The sequence below is a fragment of the Oncorhynchus keta genome, chromosome 3, assembly GCF_023373465.1.
Source record: "Oncorhynchus keta strain PuntledgeMale-10-30-2019 chromosome 3, Oket_V2, whole genome shotgun sequence".
Classification (NCBI taxonomy): domain Eukaryota; kingdom Metazoa; phylum Chordata; class Actinopteri; order Salmoniformes; family Salmonidae; genus Oncorhynchus; species Oncorhynchus keta.
This window is the reverse complement of record NC_068423.1, coordinates 32185022-32199467: the sequence shown is the minus strand read 5'-3', so window position 1 is coordinate 32199467 and position 14446 is coordinate 32185022. Positions and strand designations below refer to the sequence as shown.

The 14446-nt window shown below is 46.7% G+C and overlaps 1 pseudogene; it reads left to right on the top strand.

The window, feature by feature from the left end:
* LOC127906138 (striatin-like) overlaps positions 1-14446 on the top strand; it is a 55243-nt pseudogene that overhangs the window by 1030 nt on the left and 39767 nt on the right.

Here is a 14446-nt window from a genome sequence, read left to right as displayed (position 1 = left end):
AAAAAAAAACATTTTAAAAAACGCCCCAGTATAGTGTGCGTCTGAAGACGGTTTTTGAAGGATAGACGAATGTGTACGGCACCCAAACGTTTCCTGCATGGGTTTTCCTCCTTCCTGACATTTTGAGTTCAGATGGCACCTGTGTACTTCAAGGAAAGCTCAGATGGCCTGGTGCTGTTCAAGGAAAGCTCAGGTGGCCTGGTCCTGTTCAGGGAAAGGTCAGGTGGCCTGGTGCTGTTCAGGGAAAGCTCAGATGGCCTGGTGCTGTTCAAGGAAAGCTCAGGTGGCCTGGTCCTGTTCAGGGAAAGGTCAGGTGGCCTGGTGCTGTTCAAGGAAAGCTCAGGTGGCCTGGTGCTGTTCAAGGAAAGCTCAGATGGCCTGGTGCTGTTCAGGGAAAGCTCAGGTGGCCTGGTGCTGTTCAAGGAAAGCTCAGGTGGCCTGGTGCTGTTCAAGGAAAGCTCAGATGGCCTGGTGCTGTTCAGGGAAAGCTCAGGTGGCCTGGTGCTGTTCAGGGAAAGCTCAGATGGCCCTGTGCTGTTCAGGGAAAGCTCAGATGGCCCTGTGCTGTTCAGGGAAAGCTCAGATGGCCCTGTGCTGTTCAGGGAAAGCTCAGATGGCCCTGTGCTGTTCAGGGAAAGCTCAGATGGCCCTGTGCTGTTCAAGGAAAGCTCAGATGGCCCTGTGCTGTTCAAGGAAAGCTCAGGTGGCCTGGTGCTGTTCAAGGAAAGCTCAGATGGCCCTGTGCTGTTCAGGGAAAGCTCAGATGGCCCTGTGCTGTTCAAGGAAAGCTCAGATGGCCCTGTGCTGTTCAAGGACAGCTCAGATGGCCCTGTGCTGTTCAAGGGAAGGTCAGATGGCACTCTCTTGTGTACCAGGTGCCCGGTGATATGGCGAGTGGCGACACTAGCATGGGTCTACTATAGCCCAATAATATACACTTAGCCATCGATGGTAACACAATTATAGTTTAGACCACATTTTGAGACTATACAGTGTTTGTTTACATTGTTTACGAACAAGCTGATACATGCTGATGGGGTACGACAGTTGAATTAAACTGATGGGGAATCCGTGGGTATAGATCATTAGTTTATGTTGTAACTGCAAATTGACCCTTTTTTTTTTTTTTTTAGGTCCAAGGACCTTTTTATATAATTTTTGAGAGTTAACATTAGACCTGCTCTGGTTAGCCAAACCAGCCAAATACTCCCATCTAACGTTAAACGTGACTCGATTGTCAATTACAATGCGTTTATAGGAACATTTATCCATTTACTGTCGTATCACAAATGCTAAATATACAGTCAGTGTCCGCTGTTTATTTTTTTAAACCTTTATTTAACTAGGCAAGTCAGTTAAGAACAAATTCTTATTTTCAATGACTGCCTAGTGGGTTAACTGGTCTAGGAACAGTGGGTTAACTGGTCTAGGAACAGTGGGTTAACTGGTCTAGGAACAGTGGGTTAACTGGTCTAGGAACAGTGGGTTAACTGGTGTAGGAACAGTGGGTTAACTGGTGTAGGAACAGTGGGTTAACTGGTGTAGGAACAGTGGGTTAACTGGTGTAGGAACAGTGGGTTAACTGGTCTAGGAACAGTGGGTTAACTGGCCTAGGAACAGTGGGTTAACTGGCCTAGGAACAGTGGGTTAACTGGCCTAGGAACAGTGGGTTAACTGGTCTAGGAACAGTGGGTTAACTGGCCTAGGAACAGTGGGTTAACTGCATTGTTCAGGGGCAGAACGACAGATTTGTACCTTGTCAGCTCGGGGATTTGAACTTGCAACCTTTCGGTTACTAGTCCAACGCTCTAACCACTAGGCCACCCTGCCGCCCCAGGTGTGTTACAGTTACAGCTGATAGTATTTTTCAGTAACAACACATTTCTGTCGGCCTTCTGTTACACACAGGTGTTCGGGGCATGTAAGATAGATAATTAGCACAGGCGGTCGCTTTTTTTAGTCTTCCGTTAACAGGATGCTCTAACACGGATTCATGGCCCTACCTGAACTCTCAACACTATAAAGGTGTGTAGTAATTTAACCTTTTTTTTAATGTTTTTAGAAAATAATTTCTTGCTGATGTGAAAGATACTTTCCTTAAGTTTCCAAAAACCGTTTCGCATGCGATGCGTGTTCACGTTCGGACCAGTTAACCCACTGTTCCTAGACCAGTTAACCCACTGTTCCTAGACCAGTTAACCCCCCTGTTCCTAGACCAGTTAACCCACTGTTCCTAGACCAGTTAACCCCCCTGTTCCTAGACCAGTTAACCCCCCTGTTCCTAGACCAGTTAACCCCCCTGTTCCTAGACCAGTTAACCCACTGTTCCTAGACCAGTTAACCCACTGTTCCTAGACCAGTTAACCCACTGTTCCTAGACCAGTTAACCCACTGTTCCTAGACCAGTTACGTTCGGACCAAGCATTTGTGGCCTCTTAACTAATGTCCTCGTGTACACAATATATCATTTCCTGTCTTATCTTCCACTCTTGATTCAGTCAATTATCTGACAAATGAAATCCCCAGCTACAGTCTGCATTAAACCTAGGTGTTTTGCAGCAGGAGTTAGGTATCTTGGGGACAGGCTTTTGGGGGCAGTGTAGGCCTTCACGTCTTTCATGACTGAATCTTGAATGATATCTCCCCTGACTCTCTACTGCATCGCTCTGCCCCTCTTCCAGATGTGTCCTGGTGTAAATCTCACATGGGGTAAACCATTTGAGTTGGTTAGGTTACGACTCCATAAAAAAAATATTTGGTTTATCTGAGTGTTGTCATTAGGTAGTGGAAGGTACGGCCGGGACGATACCACTATCGCCATACTTGGATGGATTAGTGGTGAGGATGGATGGATGGATTAGTGGTGAGGGTGGATGGATGGATTAGTGGTGAGGATGGATTAGTGGTGAGGATGGATGGATATGGATGGATTAGTGGTGAGGATGGATGGATGGATTAGTGGTGAGGATGGATGGATGGATGGATTAGTGGTGAGGATGGATGGATGGATTAGTGGTGAGGATGGATGGATGGATTAGTGGTGAGGATGGAGGATGGATGGATTAGTGGTGAGGATGGATGGATTAGTGGTGAGGATGGATGGATGGATTAGTGGTGAGGATGGATGGATGGATTAGTGGTGAGGATGGATGGATGGATTAGTGGTGAGGATGGATGGATTATTGGTGAGGATGGATGGATTAGGGGTGAGGATGGATGGATTAGGGGTGAGGATGGATGGATGGATTAGTGGTGAGGATGGATGGATGGGTGGATTAGGGGTGAGGATGGATGGATTAGTGGTGAGGATGGATGGATGGATTAGGGGTGAGGATGGATGAATTAGGGGTGAGGATGGATGGATGGATTAGTGGAGAGGATGGATGGATAGGTGGATTAGGGGTGAGGATGGATGGATGGATGGATTAGGTGGTGAGGATGGATGGATGGATTAGTGGTGAGGATGGATGGATGGATTAGTGGTGAGGGTGGATGGATGGATTAGTGGTGAGGATGGATGGATGGATTAGTGGATGGAGTGGTGGATGGATGGATTAGTGGTGAGGGTGGATGGATGGATTAGTGGTGAGGATGGATGGATGGATTATGGATGGTGAGATGGATGGATGGATTAGTGGTGAGGGTGGATGGATGGATTAGTGGATGAGTGGTGGGTGGATGGATGGATTAGTGGTGAGGGATGGATGGATGGAGTGGTGAGGATGGATGGATGGATTAGTGGTGAGGATGGATGGATGGATTAGTGGTGAGGATGGATGGATGGATTAGTGGTGAGGATGGATGGATTAGTGGTGAGGATGGATGGATTATGGATGGATTAGTGGTGATGGAGTGGTGAGGATGGATGGATGGATGGATTAGATGGATGAGGAGGATGGATGGATGGATTAGTGGTGAGGATGGATGGATGGATTAGTGGTGAGGATGGATGGATGGATTAGTGGTGAGGGTGGATGGATTAGTGGTGAGGATGGATGGATGGATTAGTGGTGAGGATGGATGGATGGATTAGTGGTGAGGATGGATGGATGGATTAGTGGTGAGGATGGTGGTGGATGGATGGATGGATTAGTGGTGATGGTGGATGGATGGATTAGTGGTGAGGATGGATGGATGGATTATTATGGATGGTGGATGGATGAGGATGGATGGATTAGTGGTGAGGATGGATGGATGGATTAGTGGTGAGGATGGATGGATGGATTAGTGGATGGATGGATTATGAGGATGGATGGATGGATTAGTGGTGAGGATGGATGGATTAGTGGTGAGGATGGATGGATTGGATGGATTGGTGAGGATGGATGGATGGATTAGTGGTGGATGGATGGATGGATTAGTGGTGAGGATGGATGGGATTAGGATGGATGAGGATGGATGGATGGATTAGTGGTGAGGATGGATGGATGGATTAGGGGTGAGGATGGATGAATTAGGGGTGAGGATGGATGGATGGATTAGTGGAGAGGATGGATGGATTAGTGGTGAGTGTTTCCTACTCAGTTGTATATTTGCCATTGTTAAAGCATCTTAAATTGTCCTAATTGTCCACTCTGTGTAGCTGTGTTTTATATTTACTGGTCAAACCACAACTGAACGAGCCAAAGCAAACCTTTTGGTTGTTCTCCGATACGAGCACCTCCGTTTCGGTCTCTCTTCACGGCTGTTGTATTTCATTGTATATTTCCCACAGGCTTTAAAGGGATGAATGTGACCGTTGTATTTCATTGTATATTTCCCACAGGCTTTAAAGGGATGAATGTGACCATATATGGATGGTTATTTAGTGACGTTTATGAATGCAAATAGCCAAAGTCTTGCACGTGTACTGACTCTGCGAACAATTACTATTCACCAATGGTTATCTCCTACGTGTGTGTGTGTGTGTGTGTGTGTGTGTGTGTGTGTGTGTGTGTGTAACGCTCGTAGGACTGTTTGATAAATCAGGCGTTTTTCTATTCCTCCGAACATTCTAAATTCTGTTTCGTAAGTAGTATATTAGAGTAGTTTCTACACAACGTTGATAAATGTCCCTGGTCTTTATGTTGAGCTTTGTACTTCCTGTTGTTGTTGTTGAGGGCCATGTTATCCGGTTCTGGTCCAGAAGAGAACTCATTATTCTAAAGCGGAACCATAATTCTTGTTTCTGTGTTACATTTTTTCCGTACTACGCTGCTGTGCAACCAACCCACAACATGTTGGCTAGTATGCTGCTACAACTACTGCTCTGGGTTTCTCCATCTGCAGTGTAGAAATTGGACAGTGTTGCCCCAAACTCTACTTCAGTTCATTCTGTCCTTTTCAGATCTTTCTCTCTTCTCTCTCTCTACTCTCTCTCTTCTCTCTCTCTTCTCTCTCTCTTCTCTTCTCTCTCTCTTCTCTCTCTCTTCTCTCTCTCTTCTCTTCTCTCTCTCTTCTCTCTCTCTACTCTCTCTCTACTCTCTCTCTACTCTCTCTCTTCCTCTTCTCTCTCTCTCATCTCTCTCTTCTCTTCCTCTTCTCTCTCTCTCTTCTCTCTCTCTTCTCTCTCTCTTCTCTCTCTCTTCTCTCTCTCTTCTCTCTCTCTCTCTCTCTTCTCTCTCCTCTTCTCTTCCTCTTCTCTCTCTCTCTTTTCTCTCTCTTCTCTCTCTGTGTGTTGGAAACGCAACGCCGTACTATGTTCTGTTACACGAAGGGTTTCCTCTCATGCTGCAAGAGCCGGAAGTTGGTAATAATGGTTAGTGTGTTTGTGAGGTTGGCTGGCTCACTCAGTATTTACTAGCTGACTCAATTATCAACGGTTCAATTCTGGGGTGGAGCTCTATGTGATGCTGGCTTCATCGGGTGGAGCTCTATGTGATGCTGGCTTCATCGGGTGGAGCTCTATGTGATGCTGGCTTCATCGGGTGGAGCTCTATGTGATGCTGGCTTCATCGGGTGGAGCTCTATGTGATGCTGGCTTCATCGGGTGGAGCTCTATGTGATGCTGGCTTCATCGGGTGGAGCTCTATGTGATGCTGGCTTCATCGGGCGGAGCTCTATGTGATGCTGGCTTCATCGGGCGGAGCTCTGTCTTCGCACCAGTGTCTCTAGATAAGAGCGTCTGCTAAATGACTAACATGTCATTGACCCCAGGGAGACTTAAGTAATCCACAGTGGGCTGTAGCGACTCTGTCTCGGGGAGCATTTTTAAAGTCTCTGAGCTCCCGTTGGTGCTTACAGGCCTTGTTTTCTGTTTGTGTCTCTGTCAGTGGAGGAGGCTCCACCCGTAGACAGACCGATTGGGTAACACGTGCCCCTGAGTTGATGTGCACTTTACTACTGTAATGACTCACTTCCTTCCTGTCATTCATATGTTTGTACTGTCTTCTACCAACGCCCCATATCAGCTTTTAGTGCACTTCAGGACAGACCCGGTCGTTAGTGGACGTGTCTTTGGGACAGACGCGGTCATTAGAGGACGTGTCTTCGGGACAGACCCGGTCATTAGAGGACGTGTCCTAAGGACAGACCCAGTCATGAGTGGACGTGTCTTCAGGACAGACCCGGTCGTGAGTAGATGTGTCTTCGGGACAGACCCGGTCATTAGAGGACGTGTCTTCAGGACAGACCCAGTCATGAGTGGACGTGTCTTCGGGACAGACCCGGTCATTAGAGGACGTGTCCTAAGGACAGACCCAGTCATGAGTGGACGTGTCTTCGGGACAGACCCGGTCCTTAGAGGATGTGTCTCCCGGAGACCGCAGGCCGTAGCAGGCAGGCAGACTCTGTTTCATCAGACCAGAGAATCTGTGTTATTGGGGACCTGTAATTGCTACAGACATGTTTTCCGTACCCTTCCACTGATCTGTACGTCGACACAATCCTGTCTCTCTAGTAAAAGCTTTTCCATCTCTGTCCAAGCCGGAAAGAACAGGCGCAATGGATTATTGTCATTGTAGTTCTTTATCGTTTCTGCTCTGAACTAGGTTGAATATTTGCATATTAAACTACAACTCCCTTCAGCCCAGCATTCCACATAGTTCTTGTGATTTGATTTCTCTCCAGAGAAAGTGTTGGGTTCACAAAAAAACTCAAACAAAATGGAATTCAAGTAATTGAACCGACTTCGGTTGTTTTAATAAGAGAGAATCCCCTATTTTTGTTAATTGCTCAGCACCATTTGATAGTAGACTGTTTCAGTGTAACATCGCAATTTAGTCGCAATTTAGACCTTCCTCTTGAATAAATAGGCAAAAGTACATGTTGTCCCTCTTTAGATGCCGTAGCCAGTATACACTTCCTTCAAATAGTCAGAATTAGTCTAAGAACTCAAGAAATGCCATTAATTTAACTTTTTTTTTGTCAGAGGAGATAGTCGCACAATTTTACATTTTAAGTTTTTTGATTCAGTATTTCTCAAGTGTCTCCATACTGTTGACCAATCACTGGGCTTAGACTTGTGCATATATTATACTGTTGACCAATCACGGGGCGTAGACTTGGGCATATATTATGATGACACTAAGTGTTTGGGATGGGAAGCATGCAGACGCTTTAAGATCCCATTGTCCTTCGCCTCATGTCAAACGAGGGGACCGATATGAGTTCTCCTGGCAGAAAGAACAGGCATGTATGTGGCTGCCGAGGTCAGAGGGAGCACATGGTCGGGCCCTTAGGGAGAGCACATGGTCGGGCCCTTAGGGAGAGCACATGGTCGGGCCCTTAGGGAGAGCACATGGTCGGGCCCTTAGGGAGAGCACATGGTCGGGCCCTTAGGGAGAGCACATGGTCGGGCCCCTAGGGAGAGCACATGGTCGGGCCCTTAGGGAGAGCACATGGTCGGGCCCCTAGGGAGAGCACATGGTCGGGCCCCTAGGGAGAGCACATGGTCGGGCCCCTAGGGAGAGCACATGGTCGGGCCCCTAGGGAGAGCACATGGTCGGGCCCTTAGGGAGAGCACATGGTCGGGCCCTTAGGGAGAGCACATGGTCGGGCCCTTAGGGAGAGCACATGGTCGGGCCCTTAGGGAGAGCGGAAGAGAAACCTAGAGGGAAGTTCTACTGAGTCAGATCCACTACAGGGCTGATGATGAAGCAGCCTGACTAGATCAGTGTCTCCATGGTTCTGGTTCTGGTCCACGTCAGCCAGTGTAACTCTACTCTACCTCATCAATCAGTGCCTCCATGGTTCTGGTCCACGCCAGCCAGTGTAACTCTACTCTACCTCATCAATCAGTGCCTCCATGGTTCTGGTCCACGCCAGCCAGTGTAACTCTACTCTACCTCGTCAATCAGTGCCTCCATGGTTCTGGTCCACGCCAGCCAGTGTCACTCTACTCTACCTCATCAATCAGTGTCTCCATGGTTCTGGTCCACGCCAGCCAGTGTAACTCTACTCTACCTCATCAATCAGTGCCAGGGAGAACCCTGTCCTAATCAGTTAGTCCTCATTGTATTGTCTTTCCGCTGTGTTGGTAGTAATCACAGTTAGTCCTCATTGTGTTGTCTTTCCACTGTGTCACTAGTACTCACCAGTTAGCCCTCATTGTTCTGTCTTTCCACTGTGTTGGTACTCTACCTCATCAATCAGTGCCTCCATGGTTCTGTCTTTCCACTGTGTTGGTAGTAATCACAGTTAGCCCTCATTGTGTTGGTAGTAATCACAGTTAGCCCTCATTGTATTGTCTTTCCACTGTGTTGGTAGTAATCACAGTTAGCCCTCATTGTGTTGGTAGTAATCACAGTTAGTTCTCATTGTATTGTCTTTCCGCTGTGTTGGTAGTAATCACAGTTAGCCCTCATTGTGTTGGTAGTAATCACAGTTAGTCCTCATTGTGTTGGTAGTAATCACAGTTAGCCCTCATTGTATTGTCTTTCCACTGTGTTGGTAGTAATCACAGTTAGCCCTCATTGTGTTGGTAGTAATCACAGTTAGTCCTCATTGTGTTGGTAGTAATCACAGTTAGCCCTCATTGTGTTGGTAGTAATCACAGTTAGTCCTCAGTGTGTTGTCGTTCCACTGTGTTGGTAGTAATCACAGTTAGTCCTCAGTGTGTTGTCTTTCCGCTGTGTTGGTAGTAATCACAGTTAGTCCTCATTGTGTTGGTAGTAATCACAGTTAGTTCTCATTGTATTGTCTTTCCACTGTGTTGGTAGTAATCACAGTTAGTTCTCACTGTGTTGGTAGTAATCACAGTTAGTCCTCATTGTATTGTCTTTCCACAGTGTTGGTAGTAATCACAGTTAGTCCTCATTGTGTTGGTAGTAATCACAGTTAGTCCTCATTGTGTTGTCTTTCCACTGTGTTGGTAGTAATCACAGTTAGTCCTCAGTGTGTTGTCTTTCCACTGTGTTGGTAGTAATCACAGTTAGTCCTCATTGTATTGTCTTTCCACTGTGTTGGTAGTAATCACAGTTAGTCCTCATTGTATTGTCTTTCCACTGTGTTGGTAGTAATCACAGTTAGTCCTCATTGTGTTGTCTTTCCGCTGTGTTGGTAGTAATCACAGTTAGTCCTCATTGTGTTGTCTTTCCACTGTGTTGGTAGTAATCACAGTTAGTCCTCATTGTGTTGGTAGTAATCACAGTTAGTCCTCATTGTGTTGGTAGTAATCACAGTTAGTCCTCAGTGTGTTGTCTTTCCACTGTGTTGGTAGTAATCACAGTTAGTCCTCATTGTGTTGTCTTTCCACTGTGTTGGTAGTAATCACAGTTAGTCCTCACTGTGTTGGTAGTAATCACAGTTAGTCCTCACTGTGTTGTCTGTTAGTAGCTACGACACACTAAGTCTCTAAATAAATGCAGGAAAGAAAGCAGTGTTCCTTCCTAATCTGACAGAAAGCCAACAGCCTCTTGTCAGGGCTTGTGTTTCCTGTTATCTCTGTTGTTCTAGCCAGTCTGTACAGTCCTGGTTAAAGGATGACTGTTTTGCTTCTGCTCTCGTCTGTTGACTGATAGGAATGTGTGGAATGTACGTGGCTCGTTATCAGGCGAGGCATCGGTGGTGTTCTATGGGTTGTGGTGTAACTGACAGAGACGGGCTGGGCAACAGGTAACCAACCCTGTGTTCACTATTCAGAGAGACAGGCTGGGTAACAGCTAACCCTGTGTTCACTATTCAGAGACCAGGCTTGGTAACAGGTAACCCTCTGTTTACTATTCAGGGACAGGCTGGGCAACAGCTAACCCTGTGTTCACTATCCAGAGAGACAGGCTAGGTAACAGCTAACCCTGTGTTCACTATTCAGAGACAGGCTGGGTAACAGCTGACCCTGTGTTCACTATTCAGGGACAGACTGGCTAACAGCTAACACTGTGTTCACTATTCAGGGACAGGCTGGCTAACAGCTAACACTGTTCACTATTCAGGGACAGGCTAGGTAACAGTTAACCCTGTGTTCACTATTCACAGAGACAGGCTGGGTAACAGCTAACCCTGTGTTTACTATTCAGGGACAGGCTAGGTAACAGCTAACCCTGTGTTCACTATTCACAGAGACAGGCTGGGTAACAGCTAACCCTGTGTTCACTATTCAGGGACAGGCTAGGTAACAGCTAACCCTGTGTTCACTATTCACAGAGACAGGCTGGCTAACAGCTAACCCTGTGTTTACTATTCAGGGACAGGCTAGGTAACAGCTAACCCTGTGTTCACTATTCACAGAGACAGGCTGGGTAACAGCTAACCCTGTGTTCACTATTCAGAGAGACAGGCTAGGTAACAGCTAACCCTGTGTTCACTATTCACAGAGACAGGCTTGGTAACAGCTAACCCTGTGTTCACTATTCACAGAGACAGGCTGGGTAACAGCTAACCCTGTGTTCACTATTCAGAGACCAGGCTTGGTAACAGGTAACCCTGTGTTTACTATTCAGGGACAGGCTGGGCAACAGCTAACCCTGTGTTCACTATTCAGAGAGACAGGCTAGGTAACAGCTAACCCTGTGTTCACTATTCACAGAGACAGGCTTGGTAACAGCTAACCCTGTGTTCACTATTCACAGAGACAGGCTGGGTAACAGCTAACCCTGTGTTCACTATTCAGAGACAGGCTGGGTAACAGCTGACCCTGTGTTCACTATTCAGGGACAGACTGGCTAACAGCTAACACTGTGTTCACTATTCAGGGACAGGCTGGCTAACAGCTAACACTGTTCACTATTCAGGGACAGGCTAGGTAACAGCTAACCCTGTGTTCACTATTCACAGAGACAGGCTGGTTAACAGCTAACCCTGTGTTCACTATTCAGGGACAGGCTAGGTAACAGCTAACCCTGTGTTTACTATTCACAGAGACAGGCTGGCTAACAGCTAACCCTGTGTTCACTATTCACAGAGACAGGCTGGCTAACAGCTAACCCTGTGTTCACTATTCACAGAGACAGGCTGGCTAACAGCTAACCCTGTGTTCACTATTCACAGAGACAGGCTGGCTAACAGCTAACCCTGTGTTTACTATTCACAGAGACAGGCTAGCTAACAGCTAACCCTGTGTTCACTATTCACAGAGACAGGCTGACTAACAGCTAACCCTGTGTTCACTATTCACAGAGACAGGCTGACTAACAGCTAACCCTGTGTTCACTATTCACAGAGACAGGCTGGGTAACAGCTAACCCTGTGTTTACTATTCACAGAGACAGGCTGGCTAACAGCTAACCCTGTGTTCACTATTCACAGAGACAGGCTGGCTAACAGCTAACCCTGTGTTTACTATTCACAGAGACAGGCTGGCTAACAGCTAACCCTGTGTTTACTATTCACAGAGACAGGCTGGCTAACAGCTAACCCTGTGTTCACTATTCACAGAGAGGCTGGCTAACAGCTAACCCTGTGTTTACTATTCACAGAGACAGGCTAGCTAACAGCTAACCCTGTGTTCACTATTCACAGAGACAGGCTGGGTAACAGCTAACCCTGTGTTCACTATTCACAGAGACAGGTAACAGCTAACCCTGTGTTTACTATTCACAGAGACCGGCTGGGTAACAGCTAACCCTGTGTTCACTATTCACAGAGACCGGCTGGGTAACAGCTAACCCTGTGCTCACTATTCACAGAGACAGGTAACAGCTAACCCTGTGTTTACTATTCACAAGACAGGCTGGGTAACAGCTAACCCTGGGTTCACTATTCAGAGACAGGTAACAGCTAACCCTGTGTTTACTATTCACAGAGACAGGCTGATAGTAACAGCTAAACCTAGTGTTCACTATCTGACAGAGACAGGTAACCTAAGCTAGGTTCCTGTTCATAGAAAGGCTAACGTAACAGCTAACCTAGCTGGGATCCTGTTCACAGAGAAAGGTTACAGCAACCCTGGTTTCCTATTGATAGAAACTAACTGGGTAACAACCTAGCTGGGATCCTATTCAGAGAAACTAACGTTACTCAACCTAACCCTGTGGATCCTGTTCACAGAAACAGGCTGGTTACAGCAACCTAGCTGGGATTGTACTATTCACAGAAACAGGCTACCCAACCCAGCTAACCCTGTGTTTACTATTCACAGAGACAGGCTGGCTATAGAAACTAACCCTGTGTTACTATCCACAGGGACAGGCTGGCTAACAGCTAACCCTGTGTTTACTATTCACTGGGATCCTGTCTGATAGAAACTAACAGCTAACCCTGTGGGATACTATTCATAGAGACAGGCGTTAACAGCTACCCTGGGATACTATCCATAGAGACAGGCTGGCTAACAGCTGGGACCCTGTCTGTTTACTATTACCCAACCTAGCTGGGATCCTGTCTGAAAACTGTGTTACTATTCACAGAGACAGTCTGATAGAAACTAACGTTACTAACCTAGCTGGGATCCTATCTCATAGAAACAGGCGTAACAGCCAACCTAGCTGGGATCCTGTCTGATAGAAACAGGCTACCCAACCTAGCTGGGATCCTGTCTGATAGAAACTAACGTTACTTCAACCTTGGTGTTTCTGCTGATAGGGACAACGTTACCCAACCTAGCTGGGACTGAGCATAAGAAACTGAGACCAACCTAGCTGTGTGTTTGAATCCTGTCTGATAGAAACTAACGTTACCCAACCTAGCTGGGATCCTGTCTGAGTAGAAACTAACGTTACTCAACCTAGCTGGGAGTGTCTGATAGAAACTAACGTTAGTCAACCTAGCTGGGATCCTGTCTGAGTGAACTAACGTTACCCAGTGGAGCTGGGATCCTGTCTGAGTGGATAACGTTACTCCAACCTGAGCTGGGATCCTGTGAGTGATAGAAGCTCAACCTTATCCAACCTACGGTCTGGGATCCTGTCTTTAGAAACTAACGTTACCCAACCTAGCTGGGATCCTGTCTGATAGAAATGGGTTACCCAACCTAGCTGGGATCCTGTCTGATGAGAAACTAACGTTACCCAACCTAGCTGGGATCCTGTCTGATAGAAACTAACGTCTACTCAACCTAGCTGGGATCGTGTCTGATAGAAACTAACGTTACTCAACCTAGCTGGGATCCTGTCTGATAGAAACTAACGTTACTCAACCTAGCTGGGATCCTGTCTGATAGAAACTAACGTTACCCAACCTAGCTGGGATCCTGTCTGATAGAAACTAACGTTACTCAACCTAGCTGGGATCCTGTCTGATAGAAACTAACGTTACTCAACCTAGCTGGGATCCTGTCTGATAGAAACTAACGTTACCCAACCTAGCTGGGATCCTGTCTGATAGAAACTAACGTTACCCAACCTAGCTGGGATCCTGTCTGATAGAAACTAACGTTACCCAACCTAGCTGGGATCCTGTCTGATAGAAACTAACGTTACCCAACCTAGCTGGGATCCTGTCTGATAGAAACTAACGTTACCCAACCTAGCTGGGATCCTGTCTGATAGAAACTAACGTTACTCAACCTAGCTGGGATCCTGTCTGATAGAAACTAACGTTACCCAACCTAGCTGGGATCCTGTCTGATAGAAACTAACGTTACTCAACCTAGCTGGGATCCTGTCTGATAGAAACTAACGTTACTCAACCTAGCTGGGATCCTGTCTGATAGAAACTAACGTTACCCAACCTAGCTGGGATCCTGTCTGATAGAAACTAACGTTACCCAACCTAGCTGGGATCCTGTCTGATAGAAACTAACGTTACCCAACCTAGCTGGGATCCTGTCTGATAGAAACTAACGTTACCCAACCTAGCTGGGATCCTGTCTGATAGAAACTAACGTTACCCAACCTAGCTGGGATCCTGTCTGATAGAAACTAACGCTACGTTACCCAACCTAGCTGGGATCCTGTCTGATAGAAACTAACGTTACCCAACCTAGCTGGGATCCTGTCTGATAGAAACTAACGTTACCCAACCTAGCTGGGATCCTGTCTGATAGAAACTAACGTTACTCAACCTAGCTGGGATCCTGTCTGATAGAAACTAACGTTACTCAACCTAGCTGGGAGAGCTCCTGTCTGATAGAAACTAACGTTACCCAACCTAG